General features: G+C 34.5%; 1 pseudogene; it reads left to right on the forward strand.

Moving 5' to 3' along the window:
* The first annotated feature begins 20,810 nt into the window (after positions 1-20,810).
* LOC123838635 (peptidyl-prolyl cis-trans isomerase A-like) lies at positions 20,811-21,297 on the forward strand (annotated as a pseudogene).
* Positions 21,298-27,400: the final 6,103 nt, after the last annotated feature.

A 27,400-nucleotide genomic window follows, 5' to 3' on the forward strand; every position in this document is an offset into this window, starting at 1 on the left:
AACAATGAAATAGTATAAGATCTTAACCAATATTGTGAAATCTTCCATTATTTGCAGAAACAGAATGAAGGGGAAAAGAAAGGGGATAACACTGGTGACTAAGAAAAATTATGTTAATTTCATTATGTCTTAAGCTCTTTTCAGGATTTTTAGCTTAGGACTTTACTAATCTTGATGATTTGCACTTATAGACAAATTGTAATAGCAAGGAGGGAGATGAGTGGGAATTGGACTGGGAGTAGGGACACAATCCAAAAATTCCCATAATCACTGTGAGATTTCTAATGATTCACTTAAAAATTAATGTGCATTTTATAGTCAACTCTCTTCTATGTACAGCAATATTTGTTATGATGATAATCCTTTAAAATTGCTCACGATTTGGTAAAATTGCCATTCCAGAAAAATCCTGCCAAGTTGTTATTCTATATTTATGTACTCACCAACAAATCCCTCCAGCCCTAGGGAGGATTCACCTCCCAGTTTGAGAAACACGGGCTTATTCCTATTAAGACTTTAAACCATACTCTTAAAGATGGTACTTTAAATTTTAACCTAAGTATATGAACACTCAAATGATAAAATTATAGGCATCTTGGCAGGGAGACCCTACTAGTGCACCCATTTATAAAGAAAGTTCTCATTATTTTATTCACTTTTTTCTAAACAACTGAATACCTTGAATCCATCATCAGGTAGCCAAATAGTGCTAAATATCCAATTGTGTGTGCATGGCTCTCCAAGGGTGGTCAAAAACCATATTGCCAGAAAAAATATGTAAGTAATAAGACACTTCAAAAAGCAGCTCTGAGACCAGAAAGAAGTAAACAAATTATTCAGTAATAATGTCTAATTTTCTGTGTGAAAATATGCATCTATTAAAGAAAATTAGGGTTAAGTTTTAATATACAACCTTAAGTGAATATTAAGTGGTATGTGCAAAAAGAAGGTAAAATCTGAATTAAAAAGATATACTTTCATTCCTTTTAGGTAAGCAGTTTAAATAGAATTAGTATTATAAAATACACGTTTGGTCATATGTTCATGTTTGAATATGAGCCCTTTAAAATGCAAAATGGGAGGAAATAAGATGCAGCATGTTTTTAGATGACCTGGATAAAGTTTAGCTCACCAGGATGAAGTTTAAATGGAACATAGATGCTATTGAAAATGCAAATCTGAAGCTTAGATGCTTGACATTTCAAAGGTGCATAATCCAATCACACAAAGAGGTGGAAAAATTGAGCTTGTTACAGTTACCATTCGCCTATCTGTGTATAGAACTTTGTTATTTTGTGATATATATATTTTCTTTGAAGCTAAGGATACATAACATTAAGTTTAGTATTAACAGAAGAAAAATTACTTTCCCCAACAAGCTCATTAAGGACAATGGAAATCAATCTCAAAAATGAATTATCCTTTGCGGTTAAGCTTGCTCTGGAAGTTATAGCATTGCTATTGACGTGCAAATATTCTACTTATAGCTCGTCATCATCTCTATGCCACCAGCATTCTCTGCTTTGTTTGTCACCAGCAAATGTCCTATTGATTTATATACAGTTAGGAAATTCACAACTGTATCTTCTCTCTTGAGTTGCGGAATTAGTTATGAGCATATTCACTTAACCAGGAGGAGAAAGAAACTTACTCATTTACAAGCTTAGAGGGAACAATACAAGTTCCCATGCTACCCCCTAGGATATGGAAAATCCTGACTAGCAAAATCTGGAGAGATTTGCATGTGGATCTTTGCTGACTTACTCTTTAGTCCTCAATTCATTTTATTAATATGCAGTTGAGGTGATGCTGGGTTAAGTACCAAGACTTCATACTCAAACATGAAGAGAACAGGATATGTTCCTTTAATTCATAAGAGAAACAAAGGACGGAGGTTTTGTCCATTTGCCTTATGACATTCGTCGTGCCTAACTAGGAAGCAAAATAGACGTGTCCAGTTCTGTGGTAATACTGAAAAATATTTACAAGCTGATATTTTGTTAGAATTTTGAACCCGTACTTTAGTCTTTTTAACAGGTGACTAGTGGGGATGAGGAAATGAAAATAAATCACAAAGTATATACTTTTGAGGGCAATGAACCATGATCTTCCTGGCCTTTCCTTCCTGAAAATACTTTAAGGAATATAACTTTAAAACTTCCCAGGGAAGTCATACCCAATAATCATTGAGATAAGATTTATTTATTACATTTTAATTTTTAAATTAATAAATATAAAATTGAGCTCCTAGTGCCTTCTGATTATTAGATTATTGCCAAATCACACCTGCTCTTCCCTATTTATGTCAAAAATGTATATGTCAGCTTGGTGATGTAACTGCCGTGCAGCAGCTTGTCCAGAGGAAAATATGTCATCATCTTTGCAAATTATAGATTTGGACCTTTTATTTTTGATGCACAAAATAAGAATTGTTAAATACATTATACTTTATCAAGAATAATACTTATTATTTAGGTAGTAATTTCTGAAGGAGAATAATAAAAATATATAGAATTGTATTTTTCCAAGGAAGAAAATATGTTTTTTTCTCAATCGATTCTGTTGGTGAGATTATATGACAACTGCAATTCTTTGCCATATTTGCCAAAATGGACAACTGAAGATCCTCTGAGTATTTAAAGTGTACCAACTCAGAGGGCATTTGGCAATCATTTGTTGCTGGGTAAATGTCCTGTTATATAGTCATCCTATTCTTGGTATTCCTAATTGGTATCATTTAAATCTTTATGTTTTTAATAAAATGAAGAAAAGTTTATTTGTATACTTTTTAAAATTCTGCAAATCATTTATAAGATTAACTGTCAGATTAGTAAAAATTTTAGTGCAGAGATTTTGTACCTAGAGTATATAGATGTGATGAAATTAAATGCTTCAGGAGGTGTCTCTTGCAAAGAGTCAGAGGCCACCGGAAGCACTGACCTCAGATCTGTTTGGAATTCACCTCAGTTCTTTTTGTAAGGACTTAAAAGTTTCTGAAGTGGTTTCTGCCTTGAAGATATCAAAGTAACTTTCCAGCATCCCTCAAAAACTTATGTTCCTATCACAAACTGTTTAATATTTGATAATCACACAAACTGCTTATTTTCCCAAAACTTCATATGCAAAAGAAACAATACATGGACATTTTATTGAATGTCTAATTTTTCAAAGCATATAGAATATAGTGGTACCTGGGTGGCTCAGTCAGTTAAGCGTCTAACTCTTGATTTCAGCTCAGGTCATGATCTCAGGGTCTTGAGTTTGAGCCCCGAGTCAGGTTCCGTGCTGAGTGTGGATCCTGCTTAAGATTCTCTCTCTCTCTGTCCCTCTGCCCCTCACCTACCCCCTGCTCACACTCTCTCCCTCTAAAAAAATATAGAATATAATTGAATATGATTTATTAATTCTGATTGATATTTTTGAAGTGTGACATTCACAATAAACAGTGCTAAGAGCTAGTGCTATAAAAATGAAAATATACATATATATGTAGAAGGATACATAGTTACATAGCTCTGTATTTAAGAAACATAGTTTACTTGGGATAGATTTATAAACATAATTTTAGTAGAATATGTAGGGAGTAATACAGAGGACTCAAAAGAGTGATGACCTAATGATCTGGGTTAATTATATTACACAAAAACACACATATACTCATACACCCTACACCCATTCATTCATCCCATTCATTCAATAATACAATCACATGTTGATGAAAGGTTTGACCAATGTTTTGTCTTCTCTGGTTAACCTTAATAGCATTAAAATTTCTGCCGCTTGAGTTGCAGGGATAGAAATCCAACACACGTCTGAGTGAAGATTCGTATTTCAGTTTTAAAGGCAGGAAAGCAAGCTGCACTGCCTTACCTGAGAGCAAGTGATTTGTTCTGGGAATCCTTTCTTTACTACTTTCAGATAGATGTTAGCACAAACTTCCACAAGACATCTTTAAGAATCTCTTCTACCTCTTGGGTAATTTGCAAATGTCTTTTAAAACAGTAATGATAGGGGCACCTGGGTGGCTCAGTTGGTTAAGCGACTGCCTTCGGCTCAGGTCATGATCCTGGAGTCCCGGGATCGAGTCCCGCATCGGGCTCCTTGCTCGGCAGGGAGTCTGCTTCTCCCTCTGACCCTCCCCCTCTCATGCTCTCTCATTCTCACTCTCAAATAAATAAATAAAATCTTTAAAAAAAAAAATAAAAAAAACAGTAATGATAAAGAGGGAGTGTATTTTAAATTTGACTGCAATGCCTTGGAATCCCCAGAAGTGGCTATTCATGCTTTTTTATAAGCAGTGGAGCCTTTGTTAAACTGGATGTCAGGGTCCTCCTGACTCATTAACTTCTCCCCTATAGTCATTATAATCAAAAATCCAGATTCGTAAACCCAAAGGTATAATAGGTAATCTCTTCACAATAATGTTGAAAATGTCTGCAGAAGTTGAGCTAGGTCATTTTCCTGAGATCACTAATCCATATGAGTCACAGCTAGCCTCAAGAGTAAATTTAGTTCATGGCAAGTTTTACTTGATAAGGATTGTTATAACTCCTACCCTTTAAGATCTCTGTAACTGTTACATTACCTGGATACAAGGATAGTGGGAAACAGTTTATAGCATTTTCCTTCTAACAAAACCAGCAGAGGACAAAGCACTTCCTTTTGTCACTATGATTTTATTAAGAACTCTCCAAGTGTGCTTGTAATGTTAGAAATGGTACTTCTCATGGCATTTATTTTCTTGAACAATATGAGATGAATATAAATTTTGGAATTAAATCTCTCAAAAACACTCTTTCTTGGTAAGTACACATTGCATTTTTTTCCACTTATGTTGAGAGTGTACAGTTATTGGTCTAAAAGAACAGTGTAGGAGATTGCAATAGACTAGAAGAGATTTATAGGATGAGCTCACTTTTAAAAGGAGTCAGGTTTATGAGTTTTCTTGAGAGATGGAGTACTTCCCTTTTTTACTCAGAGGGACAAAAACAATCAAATACTCCCTGATACTAGACCAAGATCACCAATGGGAAAACAGTAGCTGTAGTAAAGATGCACTTTACTGCATCAAATAAAATGTCCATATATAATGAAAAAATTATGTCTTAGGAAATGAAATTAGAAGCCCCAAGGGACTCAGAAATAAATACAGTAGAAATTGAATATTGCACTACATAGACCTTTAATTAGCCTTTGTTCTCAAAGGCATCTTGCAGTAGCAATTTTATTAAAACACATTAAAATTATGTTCTAAACATAAAATATAATAATAAATGCTACGTGTGAATATATCTCAAAATAACACATTTTACTGACCAAGAAATAATTTATGACCTTTTTTGCCCTCATAGAAATTAAAATAGATGCATCCCTGAGTGGCATAAAGCAAACAGCCCGTATAAATAAAGATATTTCCTATGTATTTTCAGACTCTTATGAAAGTCAGTTCTGGCCCACGGGAAAGATATGTACTGTTAATATTGCTCTATCTGTGACTTAGTGGAATAAATGCAGTATAGCGGTTTTTAAAACGGAATTCTAGCTCTGAAATCTACCAGTAAGTGGTTACTGGCTGTCTAAGGCCATTGCTCATCGATTTAACCTCTAGGAGAATTGTTTTCTTTATCCATTAAAAAATGGCCTAGTAACAGCCGCCTTACCTGAAAATGTACTGATGTGAATACCTGGTAATAAAAGAAAATTCTATAAAAATTCAGCTGCTGAGTGTGTTGACCAAAAGTATTTTGTATTTTTTCAAATACATTTATAATTAAATTTTAGTTCATTTAATTTTTTTGCCTATTCTTTCCTCCATAAGATAGACAATAGCACCATAAAATTGTATTTATTGCTGTAAGTTTATTTTACAATTTGCTTTGTAAATTGAAAACACTCCAAGGTGTACTATAGATAGAGAAAATAAAGTAGTGACTAGTGACAGTCATCCAGGTGATTCATATTTAAAAAAATAAATAAAACTCTTTTGAATTCCTTAAAGAACTATGAAATAGGTTTTTTTTTTTAACTAGGAATTATCTATTAATCACTTCCTATTGCCCGTATCTGTTTTTACATATTAATATAGAAATATATAGATGTAGAAATACGGCTTTCAGAAGTTATGGTGGGAGATCTGTCTTCATCTTGTATAACCAGTCAGTCATTATAGCCTTCCAATCTTCCAAATTTTTGTTGAGTCCAACACCTAACATACCCCCTTCTCCAAATTCATTGCAGTTCTGATTTTTGGCCCAAGGTTCTCTTACGTCAGCAGCTGAAATAAATTTCTAACTTGACTTCCAGACTCTAGCCTGGCTTTCTTCTTATTTACCCTGAGAGTTTGGGTTAAGCATGATCAGTTAAAAAGTGTTCTTACCATAATTAAAAAAAAAAAAAGTGCATGTACATTTAATTTCACTATATGACTTCAAAAATTTTCCAAAGTAAGTATTTACCTAACCAGTAGTAGTATTTGGATATTTCTGTGCTCCACATACTCACCAATGGTAGGTATTGAAGACTTTAACATTTGGCAATTTGATGAATATAAAATAATATCCTTTTATGATTTTAGTATAAAGAGACTGATAACTAGAAGTGAAAAGGATTCCAATTTGGAAACAAAATACATTTTTTAAATGTAAATCATCTAAAAAATGCTTGTTTAAAAAAATTTCTACTGAGGACATTGAGGAAAATGTTTAATGGCCCTAATTCAGGTCCCTTAAAAATGTACTTTTCCAGCCTCAGGTACAACATTTTTTATCTGTATCCTGCATGCCAGTTATATGAATTGTTCCTTCAACATGCACGCTTGCCCTTATTCATGTTCTTTACAGGAACAACCTTTTGCATTTCACTACCTGGTAAAATCCAACTCATCATTCATGACCAAATTCATTGTAACGTTCCCTTCTGAGTTCTTGCTAATGCTCAGTAACTCTCTTCCTGAGGCAGATTTTATAGTTCTGTATCTGATATTAAGCAGCACTTCATTCATAACTAGTTGGTATATAATTCTGTCACACTGAAATATGGGAGATGTACATCATTTCCATTTTCAACTTGTGAATTTATTTTTTTAATTAGGGACAATGTACTATATACTCACTTGTGTATTTTTAACCCTTAGCCTGGTGCCAAGGATAGTGGGTGCTCAATACGTTCTGAACCGGATTCCTTTTCATGTCAGTCTTTCTTAATGAATAAATAAATAAAGGCAAAATGGGCTATGGATAAACCTGTAAAGTATGCTTAGTTTTCAGGTCTACTTATAAAAAGGTCTACTCAAAAAAAATATATAAAGGTTAAAAATTTCTTGTGTAGTATTACTTTAATTTTTCTATTGACTATAGTTTTCATAATGTAATAAACCAAGGGGGATTTTAAAAACACATGCCTAAAGTTACCAAGTAATTTAAAGACTATGAAGCATACTTTATAAAAATATACTGACTACATATATATAGTTAAATAGTTGGTATGAATATATATACAGAAGCATGTTTATATTGATCTAGCTCTGTCTTACATAGAGACACATTTTATATTTCAGCAAATCTAAGACCCAGTATATTCTAGGAAGCTCCATTATTTATATATAACTAAGAAAGGTAAAAAAAAATAGATACAGTGTTTTTTTATACTTATCAAATAAGCTATGCTATGCTTACTTAAATATAGACTTGGATCACTTGAGTTCAAACACAAGACCAGGAAAATATAAGCATAATAAATAAGATAAGGTATTTCTAAAATATTTTCACATCTAAAATCAAATGTTTCTGAAATACTTTGCTACTCAGAGTTCTTGATGTCAGTTTTTCTTCCACATAAGACTGTACCATCTAAGACGTTGGTGTTCCAACACTTTAAAGGACTCTGTAAAGAGCTAGTAGCCATTGATTCCAAGTTCTTAAACACATTTGCACTTATGTACACCAAGAGAATTTTTGATTCCTGCTTTGGGGATATTTCTAAACATATTTCTAAATCATGACTTGTATTCCTTCCTTTTCATATTATTTGTCTCCCTGGGATTGGTGCTATGCTATTGTCTTGAAGATTTTGCTCAAAGTTACTAATACTCATTCTGTAAGTCTTGATGCTGGTAATTTTAAGAACTTGTGTGATCATTGATAGCTACTTCATGACCGGTGCCTCAGGCAAAAGTCCCCACTGCAAGATGCCACTGACATGAGATGTATCTCAGTTTGTGATCTTAATATATGAAAAAATATGTGACATAAAATTGGAGGAATATAGCATTATATTTATTGACATCAATCCGCAAGATTTTACTTTCACAATGTATACATATATCATCATGTTGTACACTTTAAGTATCTTATAATTTTTTGGCAATTATACCTCACTGAAGCTAAAAAATCCTCAGGATTTTATGCTTTACATTGGATTAGGTATCTTTTAAAAAGTTCTTTTTTTTTTTTCACTTTTAAACAGCTGAAAGGTATGAAGCATATACACAAATCTCACTTTTACAACAAAGTTTTATTCTTTCTTATGTGAGTTAACCATGACAATATTCTTGCTCTAGAATGTCATCTAGTTCAGTTATTGCAACTGAAAGTTGAAAGCTCGAAAGTTATGAATCATTTATTTCTTTAAAAGGAAATATAGATTCCATTTCACAAAGACATGTTGTCCCCTTAATCAAAAAAATAAGTTCTAAGGATCTACTTCCCTATAAAGAGAATTGTTAAAACCTAAGACATACATTTGGGTAACTTCACCAGAAGGACATTTCTAAGAATTAGTCAAAATCAGAACCTTCAAGGTACAATGAAATCCCTAAAGTAAGCCATGTATTAGTTATTTGAAGGTATCTGTAGATGGGATTCAGGGCTTCAGAGGTCAATGCATTCACAATAAAAACTGATACAGAGTCCGATAATGCTACTATAATTTTCATGATAAAAATATGTTATGTTTTCTTAGGCCACTTTGCAACTCTTTGATTATTAAAACTCTTCAGTGTCCAGATATGATAACCCTGTAAATCAAAGAGTAGTTCATTATAAGGCAGCCAAGGCAGCTAACACTTAGAACCCTGTAGATCGTGTGTCTAGCTTGTACTTCTCTGCATAGCAAAGCCTTTGTTTCCCAGTCCATCCAGCTTACTACATCTTTTTATTATTTCAACTTAAGTGGGCACAATTCTCAACTATGTGACACGTATAATATCCTTTAATTTTTAGGAAAGTGAAATCCGTGTCTACTTTGAGTTCCTTTTTGTTAAGGTGGTGGCTAGAGGAGTGGGGAGAGGGGTCTTACATCTAGTCCAAGCCCTTAGTTCATAGAAGTAAATTCCAGATCCTTCATTCATTCCAGATCCTGGCTTTTTTTGTAGTCCATTTCTCGCCTTGCTGTTTCTCTCACATATCTTTGGGATATAGTGACCTCTCAGCTGCTTGGATGTCATCCTAAGGTGTTGAAATCTGTTGTATCCTATGCCTGGATAAAAAATATAGACTTCTTTTTTGGGGGGAGTGGGGGAGGATGTAGAGGTTGGCATGCTGCTTTTATATCATTTTGCCCCAAAAGAGAACAAGAACATCTAATGGATCCCACTGATCTTGCTGTTCTCATCTCTTTTCCATCTCTCCTGACACTAAATATCTCTCATTATCTCCTTAAAGATCTTCCAGGCTCATTTCTCATTTCTGCCTTCCTCCCTTTATTTCTGCCCCTCATCTCCTTTCTTCCCTGCTCTTCATCTTCCTCTCTCCCTCGCTCCCTCCCTTCTTCTCTTTTAATTTTTTGAATGAACACACTTCTTCCTAAGATAAATAATATACAGCCTATGAACTAATGGAACTGGAGGTGAAAAACCAGGAAACTGAGAAAAATGAGCTCTGGTTGATTTCATCCAATTATTAGCCTACCATATCTGCTGGGGTATTGCATAACCCAGAATTGGAGCCTGAGTGAGAATATTTGGGAATAATTCATAAAATAATGAAATTTATTAAAATGGACAAAGCTAAGAATTTCACTTTTTTTCTTTAGTCTTGGGAAAAGACTTATGTCCATGGACCTAAGAAAGTTGTGTTTGGGGATAGAAGATGTGAAAAACAAAAGGAGGAAAAATAGAAATGTATGGACAGGTAAAAACATTGAGGAGGAGAAGAGTTGAAAGAATGTTTAATAGAATATGGATATTATGTGGCTGAGGAATTTGTTAAACCTGCAGAACATCAGCCATACTTTCTTCTAAGCTCCAGACTAACTGTGACTCTAAACCATAAATCCTTTACTCCCAAGTGTATTCTCCAGGTGGCCTGAACTCTAATGAGTAAATATATAATTCTGTGTGTTTTGCCATGTGGAGAGTAGAACTTGAAAAGTTCACCCCTTTCATTCTGATTTTTCTTTGTGGACTATTCTTCCTTTGAATCCACTGACAAGATGCCATATAAATGTCATTCCAGACATTCTTAAACAAATAATGTAACTCAAGCTCATCCAAAAGACAGAAGCCAAAAGACAGGCACTGCAGAATTTAGGAGAATAAAATGGAAATAGCTAGATGATTACACTCCTTTCAACATTATGGTGGAATATATACATTTAGTCAGTTTAGTTATTCATTACATATATATATTTATAACCTACCATGTGCTCAATATGTTTTCAGGTGCTAAAATTTGGAAACTTGGTCCTAAAAGTAAGAATAATCTGGGTCAAAATCTTAGAAGCTATGTAAATGCATGTAAGTGATTCCTCATCTATAAGACGACAATAAAATCTCCCACCTTATAGAGTTACTTTGAAGATTAAGATAATGCACTTAATGCTTTAGCAGAGGGCCTGCTTTATAAATCATGACAGATGAAAGAGACTCATTCATTGTTCAGGGATATATGAATGACCAGAGAGATCAGAAATGGCTCTATAAAATAAACCATGTTTAAGCTGAATCTCTTTGGGTTGTTTTTTTTTTTTTTTTTCAGATTTTTAAAATCAGTTGAATTTTATATTTATAAAATAGCTTTTTGATTATTAGGAAATGATACGTGCCCAGTGTAAAAAAGGCAAGTGTTCATACAAAGTAATAATAATAGTAAGAGCTAATATTGATTGAGGATAAATTAAGTGCTTGCTTTCATGTCTAATCTTTGCTGCAGCGCCATGTTTTAAAATTGATTCTATTATTGTATCTTTCAGGTGCTATACACACACACATATATATGTATATATATATCTGTATGTATATATACACACACACACAAAACATATATACATACATGTATATAACCACATGCAAAATATTTCTTTTTAAGTTTTTTGGTCTAGCACTTAACTTGAATTTATGGAAAAATATCATATTTAAAATATTATATCTTCTCCAATACATTTATGGAATTTTTCAAATTTATCCAACATTTCTTTAGTATCATTCAACAGAGTTTTGTCTTTTCAAAATATAGATCTTATAATCAAATCTTTTTAAAAGAAGATCTTACTTATAAGTTTTATTCCTGGGCATCTTTACATCAGGCCAGGATGGAGGGTAGGTTTGGAAAGAGAACATTCTAAACTAAAGAAACAAATAGAACCACGTGCAAATACATAGGAACAAAAACATTATGGTATGGTCTAGGACCTTTAAATCAATTACCATGGTTGCTAGACTGGCCAGTTGAAGGGAACACTTTTTTTTTTTTTTTTCCTGATAGGGATGTGATATTGTGATTTATAATAGGTAATATTTGGTCTTTGTTCCTTCTCTGGCAAAACAAACAAACAAACAAACAAACAAACAAAAAACAACTCCTAAACCCCTTACAATTTCCTAAGTGATGACTTAAAAGTGTCTTTTAAATTATGTGAATGAGGTGACATTTGGAACACGCTAAGGTTGGGGCTTGGTTGCTGGGAGAACCAACCATGGGAATGGAAGTTTGGAATTTTCACTGGCACCACCTTTCTACTTCTCTAGGAAGGGTGAAGAGGCCACAGCTTGAATCAATCACCAGTGGCCAATGATTTAATCAATCATGCCATATAATGTAGCCTCCATAAAAACCCAAGGGAATGGGGTTCTGAGAGGTTCCAGGCTGGTGAATACTTGTGGGAGTGCTGGGAGGATTGCATGCTTGGAGAGGTCACCAAAGCCCCAGGCCCTTTCCCCATACCTTGCTCTGCTTTCCCTCTCTTCTACGTGGCTATTTCTGAATTATACCTTTTTATTATCAATTGATGACTTAGTAGTTGTTTCTCCGAGTTCTGTGAGCCATTCTAGCAAAATAATCAAACCCGAGGTGGAAGTTTTTGGACCTAGCTAGTCAGTGAGAAGTGTGGGTAATGATCTGGGCTTGCAACGGGCATCTGAAGTAGAGTAGGGGGCAGTCTTGTGGGATTGAGCCCTTAAGCTGTGGTATCTGACGTTATCACTAGGTAGATAATGTCAGAATTAATTTGAATTTTAGGACATTCAGCTGGTGTCTGGAGAATTGCTTAGTGGTATAAAGGAACACCCCCCCCCCATACACACACACAGACACACATACACACCAGAATGGGATACAGAACCCAAATAGGGGACTTCATTTTTTTTTAATTGCTCATCAGAATGATCTGATTGCTCATGTAATCCTAGACTGCTATAACAATTAGGCTGATTCCATTTTTGATGTTTAAATGTTGACAGCTTTTCAATTCCCCTCCCTCCCCCTTCCCAGACTGCCCCACACCTGAGCAACCAAGAAGGCCCTCACACCTTTAGCTCCTGCTAAAGGGTGGGAATATCAAAAATAGTCTCTAGCCCCAGGTACAAAAACCCCACTCTGGCTTCACCGCTCATCACAATAAAAGGACCAAACTACCCCAACCTTTGCTCCCTTCTTCCACATCCCTGCTTGAGTTCTTCCCTTGCTGGGACCCCTTGCTGGTTGTGAGCACCAAATATACTTTATTCATAGTCATGGAACTTTGTGTTGTGACGTCTGTCTCAGCATCCGAGTACATTCCTGTCTGAGCAATCATTTCTGCCTCTAGGTGAACTGATGAAACAGTTGCTTCTGTTAGAGTAGGCAGTTAGTTAGGCTTTCACAGGATGCCTGGAGACCAGCAAAGAGGGAGTCAAGGCCTGTTATCAGGAAAGTCAGCATCTACCCTGGCAGCCTGCCACAAACAAGGCCACAAGAAGCCAGATCAAATCAGACAGGTCCGAGACAAAGAAGCTCTGAGGCCCTGACCAAGTAAGGAAGAAAAAGTGTGAAACCCAGCACCCAAAGAAACCCCACCTCAAATAATAAATGTCCCACCCATTAGGTAACAACTGTCAATAAAAGATAGAGACTCAAACCTCAGGTGCAACTCTCCCTTGAGCTGTCCTGCTCTCACAGCTCCCGGGTATATTCTCTCCTTAACAAACTCTTCACTTGCACTGCTCGACCACTGTCCAGTCTTGCCTTGAATTCTTTTCTTGAGATGAGACTAAGAGCCTCTGGCGCTGACCTGAGGATGGCTGGACAGAGGCCTCAGGGATGGAGGTCCCCCCATTCCTCCCAGGAACACTTGTAACACAAAAGGGGCGGTGGTTTCCCTCACCCCTGGATCCTGCTGTCAGACGACAGGGTGGGAGCTGTGGGGCAGACTGATACATGACACATCCAACACCCATTTGTGAAGCATTCTCTTCCCGTGTTTACTGGCTGGATGCAGATAGCACATGTGTGAGGATGTGCTGAAAACAGAGCTTCTGTTCGCCTGGTTCTCTAAAATATGGTATTGAGCACAGCCCACTTCCTGCCTCTGCCACCAGTCCTTGGACTCTATAAACGTAAGCCTCTAAGATTTTGAAGTTTATCTATTACAACAGCTAGTATTATGTTAAATAATACAGACTGTCCCCAACTGATGATCATTCGACTTATGATTTGTTGACTTTATGATGGTGCGAATCTGATGCACATTCAGTAGAAACCATACTTCGAATTTTGAGTATTGATCTTTTCCCTGGCTCCTCATAGGTGGTAACATCCTGTCTCAGGATGCTGGGTAGGGATAGCAGCCACAGCCCCCGGTCGGCCATGTGATCAGCAGGGTGAACAACGGATATGCTCACAACCATCCTATGTTTCAGGGTCAGTACAGTATTCAATAAATTACATGAGATATTCAACACTTTGTTATAAAATAGGCTTTCTGTTAGATGATTTTGCCCAACTGTAGGCTAATGTGAGCATTCTAAGCATGTTTAAGGTAGGCTAAGGTAAGTTATGTATGGTAAGTTAGGGGTATTAAATGTATTTTTGACTTATGGTATTTTCTCCTTACATGTCATCCCACCTTAAGTCAAGGAAGATCTGTATACTGTTTATGCTGTGTAGTGAAATGAATTATAATAAATGTTATCTAGGACAATTATTTTGCATCTACACTTCACTGGGGACTTTCCTACAGTAACAACAGAGCCCAGAGTCCCCAACTCAAGAAAAGACTTGCAAATAAGCAATATCAAATCAGGTTAAGTTATTTTAACTATTTGAAATAATATTTTTAGCACAAAACTATTTAAGGATTATAGTCAAATTTATTTTTACTTGAATAATTTAAATCTTTAAAGTCATTAGATGGATACATTAATTAATTTTGAATATTTAAACCTATATTGAGAATACCAAGTATCTTAAGCCTGCCGTCACAAATCATAGTCATGATGATCCCCCCCCCCTCCCCCCCCCCGGTCATTGTATTGATGGAAAAGTATAGAAAGAGTGACAGTTGACAAGGAGATTGAGATCTTTCAAGAAGCAAACATTAATAACCATCTGTTCCTTTGGGATTATTTATTTTTCTATAAATATTAATGGATTTAGCACAAAGTATTCTTTATCAAAACACATGCATATAATAGGAAGAATGATAGTAAATATAGGAAGAATAATAATAGGAAAAATAGTAACCGAGAGAGAATAATCTGTTTTACTATATCTTGTTTCACTTTGAGTTAAATGTAAACAACAAAGATAATTAAATTAATAATGTCTGAAAGCATACTTTAACAGAATTTTGTTTTGCTTTGTTTTCTGTTTAAAAAATATATCCTGATGACTTCACTAGGAACTAAGCTCAAGTGGGTTAGAGATCTATTCTAACTTTTGTTTCGTGTTCCGTAAGTTTGGGATTATTTCCTGAAATGAGAGTGAACAAGTCATAAAGAGTTGATACTGAATGCTTACTTGCTTATTCTCATATCACTAATTGTAATAGAACCTCATTTTTAAAAAAAGGAAATTTGGAAAAATTTCAAATCAAGGGAGAAGACTGTAGTGGTGAAGTTTGAACTGACCACAAAATGTCAGAGTTTGTGTTTGACTTGCCAAAAACTTGCTCTTATATCTTACAAATTGTACTTTTAATTCCTGTGTTCCTTTTCTTCCTAAAGAACCTCTTCCAATTCTAAAGTTCTGTGATCCCTCAAATAATCTTTATTAACAGAAATGAATGAATAAATGTAGAAAGGTTTTCCTGTTGTTCTAGGGTTCACTTTCAGCTCTTTCTGTCTTTAATATTCCTCAAGAATTGTGAAATGAAGAATAATGTTAAGTGACTGTTGCAAAGATGATAGTATACACAAGGAAACTGAAATTTTAAGAAATCATTTAAAAAGAAACTAGATTCAGGTTTTAAAGGTAAGCACTTAAGATTCTTAAAACTGTAAGTAATATTGTGTATGACTATGAAATCTGAGCATTATTTTAGTACATCTTTTGTCCTCCAAGACTTCAATGTACAATGATAGCTCCTGGTAATAAATTCTGGGATAAATATAATTCTGGATACTTATATTTTTATCTTACCAAAGTCAACAAAAGTGGGAGAAATATTCTATAGCAAGGCATTTTCTAATGTTTTCCAAAACTCCCCTACTCAAAAATGAAACACTGACAGAGGAATTTGAAAATAAAAAGGTTGTTTTTTTTTTTTAATTTACAATATAAGGATTGGGGCGCCTGGGTGGCTCAATCGTTAAGCGTCTGCCTCCGGCTCAGGTCATGATCCCAGGGTCCTGGGATTGAGCCCCGCATTGGGCTCCCTGCTCGGCGGGGAGTCTGCTTCTCCCTCTCCCACTTCCCCTCCTTGTGTTTCCTCTCTCACTGTGTCTCTCTCTGTCAAATAAATAAAATCTTAAAAAATAAATAAATAAAATAAAATAAAAGAATTTAAGCCAAAAAAATATGATAAACAAAGTTATTCTGACCCATTCTCAGTCCAAACCTATTTCTAATCCAAAAGACTGCTTATTTTTTCAAGGTTAGCATAAATATGCATGAAATATGCAAAAGACCTTGATATTTCACAGATTTTGACCTTTTTGAGTTTGCCTCATGAATTTATTCCCACATCTTGCCATTTAAGTTCATTTTCTCTTATCTTGAGTCCACGTTTACTGGCCATTTAAATTAGTTACCAACACCTCTCCATCAGAGGGTATTTATGTCTTTTTCTATAACTGACTGTAACTTCTTTTCCCCTTCTAGAATAAATTGTTAGTGATTCTCTGAGGATGCTTTTCTGTCTGAAACATAAAGAAAACAAGGTGCTAATGCTCAAGCCCCAGAACATTGAACAGCCTTTCCTATACTCCAATATGATCCTGAAGTTGTGGTTGTCATTTTGATTTTTTTTTTTTTTTTTTTTTTTGCTTTGGCTTTTTGTTTGTTGGTTTTACCAAGCCCTTTAGTTTCAGGGGGAAAAAAAAAATCTGTTTAGTTTTGGCCCTGTCACTTATCATTCTACAAAGTCAGGGAGTTAAAGGTTTTGAGAATTTCACAAAGCCTTTCCTTATTCCAGCATAACACATGAAATAATCACAGTGTAAGGTGCAATAGAACTCTGCTACAAAATGTAGGTAGCTATTATTGTTAGTCACATTATTATTCAGTGATGTTCTCATTAGAATTATTCCTCAATGAACAAGTTACATCACTAGGATTAATAACAAGAAAACTAAAAGACAGTAACATTGTAGTTCTGGGATGGGCTTGGAGCAGAAAACTGAAAATTTCACATGGGTGGTTAATGAACCCAACCATGGAAAACTCAGACAAAACTGGGGACTCTGGAAAGAAACAGATGTCTTTAATCCTACAGAATTAATATGTATTTTTATGGTTTTAGTCACTGGCTGGTAAACCTGAACATTGTATTTCTGTGATATTGCTATTAATTTCATCCTCTTCCAAATAATATTAATACCACCATGATGTTTAATTGGTCAAGATGAACATCAGTTTGAAGATACATCCTTACTAAAGTGCTTATTAATACGCAATAAATATGATTTTGTCACTCAAAAGAAGGACAGAAAGAAAGAAAGAAAGAAAGAAAGAAAGAAAGAAAGAAAGAAAGAAAGAAAAAGGAAGGTGAGAGAGTAGGAAATTAACATGTAGTGAATATTTTGTTTGTTTTGCTAGGCACTTTCACTTAAATTACATCATCCTCTCAGTAACCCTATTTCCCATGGTATTAATATATACTGACTTCACAATAAACCTGAGAAGCTTCATAATAGCATTCTAGATAGTGAAATCACAAGGGTGTCTTCCCTCATAAAACTGATTTGTGATAGAGCCAAGTTCCCTTACCTGTAAAGGCAATGCCATTTCCACCACACCGTGTTGATAGGGAGACCTTGTCCTAACAGTCTTATTTCTGGAAATAAGTCTAAGGTAAATATCAGTTATTATAGGAGTAATTCTTTCTTTCTTTTTTTTTTTAAAGCTTTTATTTCTTTATTTGACAGAGAGAGAGACACAGTGAGAAAGGGAACACAAGCAGGGGGAGTGGGAGAGGGAGAAGCAGGCTTCCCACTGATCAGAGAGCCCGATGCGGGGCTCGATCCCAGGACCCTGGGATCATGACCTGAGCCGAAGGCAGACGCTTAACGACTGAGCCACCCAGGCGCCCCAGGAGTAATTCTTTCAATGAAAATAATGTAGATTAAATCATCTTAATATGTTTATCTCTGTGTACATAGTATTTCCTCACATCATTTATAAATGAATTCAGTAAATAATTTTTAAAACTCATAGGTGACCCAAATATATGATTTTCAAATTATAGTAACACTCTTCACTCATGTTTTAAGATTACTTCACTTGGACAGTATCATTTAGAAATTATTTAAGTAGATTTCTTGAATGACCAAGGACTTTTTGATAGTTTGTAAGGAAGAACACCAGATGAAGGTGGTAAAATACACACTATATAAGTTATTCACCATGTTATATTATTTTTCAGGCATTTAAAAATCCTGGAAAATGTAACCTTTTTCCTTTATTTTGAAATATCAGAAAAAACTTCTGCAGGGGAGAATTGCATGAGATAACCCTTGCTTTGTTCTAACACCATTGCTTTCAAATTCCATATTAATCATTATTAATATATTCCTGCATGCTATTTTTCTGTATTCTCAGTACAATATATTTTTAGTCAGTCATGAACTATGTTATTAAATTTAAGATATTTAAGGGTCGCCTGTGTGGCTCAGTCAGTAAAGCATCTGCCTTCAGTTCAGGTCATGATCCCAGGGTCCTGGGATGGAGTCCCACATTAGGCTGTCTGCTCAGCGGGGAGCCTGCTTCTCCCTCTGCCTGCAGCTACCCCCGCTTGTGCTCTCTCTGACAAATAAATAAATAAAAACTTTGAAAAAAAATTAAGATATTTAAGAATAAAACAGAATGTGTGTGTTTTTGGTCTATCGGTCTATGTGTATATATCAATGCATGCACATCCCATGTGTTATGATCAGACTGATAGCAGGAGATGATAATAAATTAATATTGAATTACTTCATTCATCCAACAAATTTTAATGTAGCTCTATATTATACCAGTTACTAGGTTCATTCATTCATTCATACTAGAGTTTGTAACAGTGAACTAGGTATTAGAGTCCTTGCTATCTGAAGCTTAAAATCTAGTTTGGAAGGTGTTTGTGAAAGAAAAACTGCACCAATACAAATAAAATTACAAACTTAATATATTTTAAACACCATGAAGAAAAAGTAACTAACAGTTTGATCAAAATAGACCTGGCTTATTCCTCTTGTGTGTGTGTGTGTGTGTGTATGAAAGAGGAACTCTTCATTTTAAAAATGTCTTGGTTTGAATGAAGATGTATAATAGTTGCTGTAATGTTGAAACATCCTTTTATTACTGGGATAAGTCTTAATCATGATATATTTTTGTTGATACAGCATTATCTTCTGCTTGCTAGTACGTTTTTTAGAATTTTTGCATAAATGATATGATTGCCCGGAATGTTTCTTTTGCAGTTTTTAATAAGGTATCAGCAGTGTTGGGCTTGCTCTCTCTATACCTTTTCATATCCTTTTGATTATTTGGATTTTAAACTTGACAATATTTAGCTCTAAAATTATTTGGGGGGTGCTCTTTAATAATATTACCTATTTGTTTTCTATGGAAATACCTCTTAGAGTTTCTTTGATGGGGTAATATTTGATAAATTATAGTTTCCTTGAGAGTTATCAATTTCATTCAGATTTTCAAAAATATTTAAGTAAAGGTATAAAACTAATATCCTAAGAGTTTTACATTTTTCTCGTATGGTTATTTTAATTCTTCCATTTCATGAAAAGTTTGTGTTTTTCAATTTTTTCTAAATTAGGCTAGCTGGTAATTTGCATATAGTTATTATTTCTGAGTGTTTTGTTTTCTACTCATAAAATATATATTTTATACTTATATAATTTTTCTATATTATGTGGGGATTTTTTCTGAGCACCACTGTGTAATCTGATTGTTGCTTTTAAATATGTAGAAATTTGAAGGTGTCATGGATCAAGTCATTGACTTCCCCTCTACAAAGCAACAACTGCTTACTTCACTCTTTAGAAGTTCTCTTTTCCAGGTGATATTGAAAGTGTAACAAGACTTCACTTTGATAAATTTAGGTACCAAGAAAATCCATAATGTAATTCAGCAGCAGTGTTCAATATATAGGAAATAGTATTTCCAAATGAGACACCAAAAGTAAAACTTGCTTTGGAAATGTTAAGTCACATTTAAGCCTAAAAGATATGGTAAAATGTGATCCACTATATCATGATTTTCTATTTAAATTTTAGTTACGCTTATTCCTCCACAGTCTTTCATAATCTATGGAATTAACCAGGACAGTAAAATGGAAGTCAGTTTTGATGATCCATTCTTCTTAGTCATCAACACTCATTCTGTCATTACGAACTTCCCCTTTTCTTCTCTCATTAAATTTGGAGTAAATACACATGCCTTTGCCTCCAATGTCATTACCTTCGTATAAGTCACCATAATTTCTGGCCTGAGTAGTTGCAGTAGACCCTTAGTTTGTATCCCTGAATTCACATTTGTACTTCTCAAAACATTCTGGGACAATAGCCAGTATAATCTTTATAAATATAAATCTGATAATATCACTCCAAATTAAAACATCTCAATGGTAAAACTCATAGAAGATCGCATAGGAAAAAACCTAGAAGACCTTGGGTATGACTATGATTTTTTAGACACAATACAAAAGGCATGATTTATGACAGACATAACTAACAAACTGGGCTTCTTTAAAATTTAAAACTTCTGTAAGAGACAATGTCAAGAGAATGAGAGGAAAAGCCACAGAGTAGGAAAAAAATATTAACAAAATATATATCCGATAAAGACTGTTACTCAAAATATACAAAGAATTCTTAAAATTCCACAATAAGAAAACAAACAACCTGATTTGAAAGTAGGTCAAAGTTTGTCCTTGCAGACACAGCCTCCCGGTGCCACCCAGCCATGGTCAACCCCACCATATTCTTCAATATCACAGTGGACTGCTAGCCCTCGGGCCACATCTCCTTCCAACTGTTTGCAGACCGAGTTCCAGAGACAGCAGAGAACTTTCATGCTCTGAGAACTGGGGAGAAAGGATTTGGTTATAAAAGTTCCTGCTTTCATAGGATTATTCCAGGACTCATGTGCCAGAGTGCTGACACTATAATAGCACCAGTGGCAAGTCCATCTATGGGGAGAAATTTGACGATGAGAATTTCATCCTGAAGCACACAGGTCCTGGCATCTTGTCATGGCAAATGTTGGACCCAACAGAAATCGTTCCCAGTTTTCATCTGTACTGACAAGACTGAACGGTTGGATGGCAAGCATGTGGTCTTTGGCAAGGTGAGAGAGGGCAGGAATATTGTGGAAGCCATGGAGCGCTTTGGGTCCAGGAATGGCAAGACCAAGCAAGAAATTCACCATTGCTACCTGTGGACAAATCTAATAAATTTGACTCGTGTTTTACCTTAACTACCAGACCATTCCTCACCCCTATCTGCTCAAAATATCCTATAATCTTTGTGTTTTTTTGCAGTTCTGTGGATTCCATATTTTCCTTACTCCCCTCCAAGTCTAGCTGGATTGCAGAGTTAAGTTTATGATTATGAAATAAAAACTAAACAACAACAACAAAAAAAGGAGGCCAAAGTCCTTAACAGACACTGCATAAAAGAAAATACATAGATGCCAAATAAGCATATGAGAAGATGTCCCACCTTATGTTACATCAGGAAAATGCAAATTAAAATAACCATGATATACCACTACACACCTATTAGAATAACCAAAATCTGGAAAACTGACACCACCAAACACTGCACCAAAGGTGAGGAAGTGGAACAACAGAAACTCTTATTCATGGCTGGTGGAAATGCAAATGGTAGAGCCACTCTGGGAGATAGTTTGAAGTTTGATGGTTTCTTATAAGACTAAACATGCTCTTACCATATAATGCAGCAATTACATTCCATGGTATTTACCCAAAGGAGTTGAAAACTGATGTCCACCAAAAAAGCCTGCACACAGGTGTTTATAACAGCTTCATTCATAACTACCCAAAATTGGAAGCAATTAAGATGTCCTTTGGTAAGTGAATGGATAAATAAACTGTGGTACATCCAGACAATGGAATATGATTCAGGACTATAAAGAAATGATTTATCAAGCCATGAAAAGGTATGAAAGAAACTTAAATGGGTATTACTAAGTCAAAGAAGCCACTCTAAAAAGGCTACCTACTGTATGATTTCAATTATATGACATTCTGAAAAAGACAAAACTGTGAAGATAGCAAAAGGTCACTGGTTGCTAATGGTTAGGGGTGGGGGTTGGAGAGTGAAATAGAGCACAGAGGATTTTTAAGGCAGTAAAAATTCTCTGTATGATACCCATAATGATCTATACATATTATTATACATTTGTCCAAACCCATAGAATGTACAACACCGAGAGTGAACAATAATGTAAACTGTAGACTCTGGGTGATTATGATGTGTCAGTGTAGGTTCTTCATTTGTAACAAATACACCACTGTGTTGAGGAATGTTAATTATTGGGGAAGCTGCATGTGTAAGCAAAGGGTATTTATGGGAAATCTTTGTACCTTCCTCTCAATCTTGCTATAAATCTAAAACTGCTCTTCAAAACTGGTCAACAGTAAACAATCTCCATGGCTTTACATTCTCTTAGAGACAAATCTGAAATAATCAACATGAAATGCAAAGCCCTGTGATGAACAGAATTCCACCTGTGTATCTAATTTCACCTTATTCCACCTTTGGTCATTTTATCAAGTCTCACATATGCCAAACTCTTTTTCCGTCTGAAAATCATGTGCACATGGTTCATTTTGCCTAGATATTCATACCTTTACCTCTTTCTCCTTTAGCAGATATCAGTCTTTGTGTAAATTTTTCTCAGAAAGGTACATGGTAAACATTGAATCTGTAGTTGAATCTCTTCTTTCATATGATTTATCACAAATTGTAATTCCATTATTTCATGATACATTTATGCTTCCACTATAGTATTAGTCCCAGTTGGCAAGAACTGTGTCTGTTTGTCCACCAATGCATGTCTAGCATATTTAGCATGATGAGTAGCCCATAGTCACTCAAAACTATTGGTTTTGACTGACTGACTTTACTGTTAGTAAATTTCTTTTGCATCATTATTTTACCATGTCCTTATAGTAATCATAGCTGACAGGTTATTATTATTCATATGTTGCAGATAAGAAAGCAGAATATTAAAAAGCATTCTAAATCCTACAGTAATATAAATTCAGAAAGTAAAACATGTTTAAATTCCCATTCCTATTCACTTAATATTTGTTTATTTTTATTCTTGTGACAATATGTTAAATTGGGCCAATCAAGAAATCCATGATGCTCAATGGTTGAGTTATCCATAAAAATTATCATATTGAACAGTATGGAGAGTCCTCAAAAAATTAAAAATAGAAATATCATACTATCCAGTAATTCCATTACTGGGTATTTACCCAAAGCAAACAAGAACACTAATTTGAAAAAAATAAATGTACTCCTTTGTTTATGGCGGCATTATTTATACTAGACAAGCTATGGAAGCAACTTAAGTGTGCACTGATAGAAGAATGGATAAAAAACGTGGTGTATATGCATAATGAAATCTTACTCAACCATAAAAAAGAATGAGATCTTGCCATTTGTGACAATACTGCTGTCTACTTCATAACTATATTGATACAAATTTTTGAAAGTATACAAAAGATTTAAGGGTATATAGCTGTGCAAAGAAAATAGAAGTTAGGAAAATAGGATAATAATAGGGCATTTTTTAAGATAAATATCAAGTTAATATACAAAATGCATACTAAAAGTGATCTGAAGATTAAAACAGAATTCACATGAAATACAGAACTGGACTATGAGAGAAATGGCTCTCATGGGTCACTACAGGGAAGACCATATGCCAATTAATGAGTAACATCCTCAATAACAGTTTTACAGTGAAAATAATAATGAGTTTGATGGTCATGTGTACTTAACATCCCTCAATATAGGCTGATGGATAAAAGTAAAAATTAAGTTTCTGTGGAACAAAATGATATAGCCTCAGTGAACCCTCTGATACAGAGCCATCATTGGTATTTTAGTTCAATTACCTTATATGAACAAACATAACATGGCAAGTTAAATGCAAACAAACTTACGGTGATCCCTCTAGCTATATTATCTCAAGCAATTATCTCTTTTTTCCTGAGAGAAAGTCTCAAGTATCAGATTTAAATAGTTATTTTTGCTTTCAAGTTAATGACCGTTTCCTATATATACTATAACAAGTGACATGAACAGCTAGGGATAAATAGATCAGAATTACCCTGAGGAGGTTCATATGACAAATAAAAGATTATCTCGGACTCACTCAACACACAGCTCCTTTTTTAGTTTTAAGATGTTGAAAGGACCCTTCATTAGTGGTTTTCACCGTTGGATATAGCCTGCCATGTCTAACTTATTTCTGATAAACTACAATTCTAAAAGTGTATTTGATATACTAGTACTTTCATTTAACATTATCCTTATGTTGAGATGATCTTGTGTTTTTAGATAAGAAAGTTTTATTGTACTCCAAGGTCAAAATTACAGTATTTAACCTAAAGCAATGTAGTCTCATTTTTTTTTTCTGAATTCACAAATTTTGTTACGAGAGCCCCACAATATATAACAGCAACTAAATTCATAGGCTCCATTTAAAGCCAGATACAGTTTTATTAAATGACTAACTTGAGAAAACCTGACTAGAGTAGAGAATTTAATACTTAATATTAGATGATATCATATGTTAACTGAAAAAGCTATAAATTAAATGACTCAGCAGCTTCATTTTTCTCTGTATCAAGGGCTCAGAGGCTAATGATCTCATGTATCTAGAAGGAAACAGGCAGAGAAAGAAAGAACAGTTCTTTACAATGTTGTCACCCAGAAGCAATGTGATACTATCATTAAGTAGTTATTTATTGATGAGAAATGTTAAAAACTCTAGTCTAATTTATGTACATGGTCTCAAAGTCAGATTGATAAAAATTCTGGTTTTATGAATTACCTCCTAGAGTCAGATTGCTGAAACTTTTTTTTTTTTAAAGATTTTATTTATTTATTCATGAGAGACAGAGAGAGAGAGAGAGAGGCAGAGGGAGAAGCAGGCTCCCAGGGAGCAGGGAGCCCGATGTGGGACTCGATCCCAGGACCCTGGGATCATGACCTGAGCCGAAGGCAGACGCTTAACCATCTGAGCCACCCAGGCGCCCAGATTGCTGAAACTTGAGGTGTTTTGGTTTGAATTTATCAAAACATCCCACAACTGTTATAATACAGAGTGAAAGCTGTTTCTGATAAAAGTTATATATTTTTTAGAACTTTTGGCTAGAACTTGTCATGGTGGATTGAATGTTATGTACGCCTCTAATAAAGATGTGAATGAAAATCATTTAGGAACAAGGAAACTAAGCTAAATTTTAGCTTTCCTCCATCATTTTAAATTGTTTCCTAGAATGAGAGCTATCAAACCAGAAAGGCTTTTCCAATGTCTTGTGTAAATGACAAATAGCAGTGTTTCCAAATGTGTTTGCAAACAATGACAAAAAATAAAGACAACTTCCTGTAATCCTAAAACCAACAAAGAAGAAGAAGAAAAAAAACTATTTTCAGCCACATATGGGTAGAAATAGATGTTTTTCTGTCACAGAAGAAAAAATAAATGATTGACAATAGATTCGATTTATGAACATATGCATGGAAAATGTGTGATAACTCAGTAATTAAATTGTAGACAATAGCACATTCCCAAGTGTAAGGTAATGCATGTTATCAACAGCTTGGTGGAATCATCCAGCTTGACACAGCATCCAGAAGATGATAAAATTGGGAAGGATAAATTAATTTTTTCCAGCTGCATACACAGAGGATAAGGAGCAAAATAAGGGAATTTTATTATTTAATAATAACCGATATTTTTCATTTTTAGTTAAACAATTTAGTTACCTGTTCTTCTTTCTAGGAATTATAAATACATTAAGAATATAATATCAAAATTTTCTTCCCTGGTTATCTATATTGGCAGAATACTTTCATGGCTGGAATATTAATTTGTTTCATTAGCCAAGATGACTCAAAGGAGGCTTCACAGTGGAGCTAAACTGGTTTTGACTATTGAGTCTACCCTTTATTATCAGAGAAAACTGAAAGCAAGTTACTTAACTCTCTCCTGAACTCCATCTATGGTTTTCTTATCTTAATGTGGAGATATCATCAAAAACAGACAGGGTTATTCTGAAAATAAGATATCACATATAAAAAACCTTTGTTACATACTAGATACCCATTGTTAAATTCATCTTCTTCCATTTCTATATACACAAATATTCCAATGATAAAATTATGCAATAAGATTTGTTATAAAAATAAGACTCATTTTTGTTTATTCTGTCTACTGTGAGCTAGTTTCTGTGTGTATTTACATTACTAGGTCTCTGGTAAAATCAAACAAAACAAAAGAAACAAACAACAATAAAAAGAAAAACCTAAGAGATAGTTCTTATTTGGACATCATTCATGCAAGTATTATCTACAGTTGTATTTTTTGGTCTTTTAGAGCCATTCCAGTTGATTTTTTCTTAATGGGCTTTAGCTTGGAATCTTGGAAAAACTAGAATTAGTTCACAAAAATCTGAAACAGCGCATGGGTGACTTATATACAACTAGTATCAGTTCATTTTGAAACACAAATTTATTCTATTAATATTGTACTAGAGTTTCACATTTGACAGTGAATATAACCTCATCATTAGAAATTATATTTCCCCACCACCACTGGGGAGGGAATCGGAGGGGGAGATGAACCATTAGAGACTATGGACTCTGAGAAACAAACTGAGGGTTCTAGAGAGGAGAGGGGTGGGGGGATGGATTAGCCTGGTGATGGGTATTAAAGAGGGCGCGAACTGCATGGAGCACTGGGTGTTAATACGCAAACAACGAATCATGGAACACTACATCAAAAACTAATGATGTAATGTATGGTGATTAACATAACATAATAAAAAAAAGATCAATGCAAAAAAAAAAAAATTATATTTACTTGACACATGAATAGCTCCTGTCCTAGTATTTCCTTCTTAGCTTTCACACATATACTTAACCAGCTGATATTAATATTATTTTTTTTTTAGAAAGCTGGTGGTCTTTGATGTATACAAATTACAGAGAACTTCTGTATTAACAATTTCTCTTGTGCAAATATTTTGACATATAATTTTGCTTATCATATATTCCTTTAAACTTTATGTCTTTATGTATAGAAAATGCCTTTTTTTCTCCATATTACTAAGTAAAGTCCACTTCTTATTAATTGGACACATCACACATATCTCTATTGACTATGAGTCCCTTTATCTATGCGGATTTTATCTGAGTCCCATTAATCGATGCTGACTTTATTTACCTCCTCTCTTTTTTGCCAACTCCAAACTCATCAGCAAACCCTATTACCATACCTTTGAATTA

Source organism: Mirounga angustirostris, unplaced genomic scaffold (assembly GCF_029215605.1).
Source record: "Mirounga angustirostris isolate CCGP_5_RB_7025 unplaced genomic scaffold, mMirAng1.0.hap1 SCAF_3, whole genome shotgun sequence".
Lineage (NCBI taxonomy): Eukaryota > Metazoa > Chordata > Mammalia > Carnivora > Phocidae > Mirounga > Mirounga angustirostris.